Genomic DNA, 818 nt, shown 5'->3' on the forward strand with positions numbered 1-818 from the left:
GCTGTTCCTCTGTGTGGTTTGTTCTTTTCCTGGTTCCGAGTGTGCATGCCAGCCCCAGCTGCACTCACGTTTTTCCTATTTTGGCCTCTCACCTCTCCACTCTCTGCTCTCCTTGACGCCCTGAGATGAGTTGAACTTGTTTCTGCTCAGTTTCCCGTCAGGATTCGGGAGTAGGTAGATAGGACTATGTGATGCACCTTTTCTAAGGAAGAGGTGATAGCCTTTTCAGAGGTAGCAGCCAGAGGGGTGGACCCTAGCCTTGTGTCTGGCAGCACATCTGCAGCCTCCTCCGCCATCCGGTGCCCATTCCCCACCTGGAAGTGAGATTTTGGGTTCCAATCCCCTTGATAGATTCCGCTCCTTTCCCTGAGCATCCTGACCCTATCAGCCTATTCCATCTCATGGCCACCCCAGGTACTCAGCGACAGGAGTTTGTGGTGACCTCAGCGTCAGGTGGCACGTTAGGCACCAACTGTGGACTTGCCAGTCTCCTGATTCCACTGTTAGATCATTTTTCTTGGGAGGGTAATGGGCAGAACACAGTGTGTGTGGGGGCGGGGCGCGGCGGGCAGACGGGTAGCGAAAAGAACCACGAAGAAACCACGCCTGCCCCCTTCGGCCTTTCCCCCCCTCCGCCGCATTTTTCCATCTCCCCTTGAGTGAGTGGGTGCCCCGCTGTCTTTTTCTCAGCTTTACGCGACGTGGTCCCACAGCCGTTGCCTTTTTAAGAGAGGCCCGGCCCATGCGGAGGGGGTGGGGCAGAGGCGGAGTCTGAGGAGCTGGGGAAGGAACAAAGCGCGGCCTGCGGGCGGCGGCTG

The sequence above is a fragment of the Mandrillus leucophaeus genome, unplaced genomic scaffold (assembly GCF_000951045.1).
Source record: "Mandrillus leucophaeus isolate KB7577 unplaced genomic scaffold, Mleu.le_1.0 Scaffold718, whole genome shotgun sequence".
Taxonomy (NCBI): Eukaryota; Metazoa; Chordata; class Mammalia; order Primates; family Cercopithecidae; genus Mandrillus; species Mandrillus leucophaeus.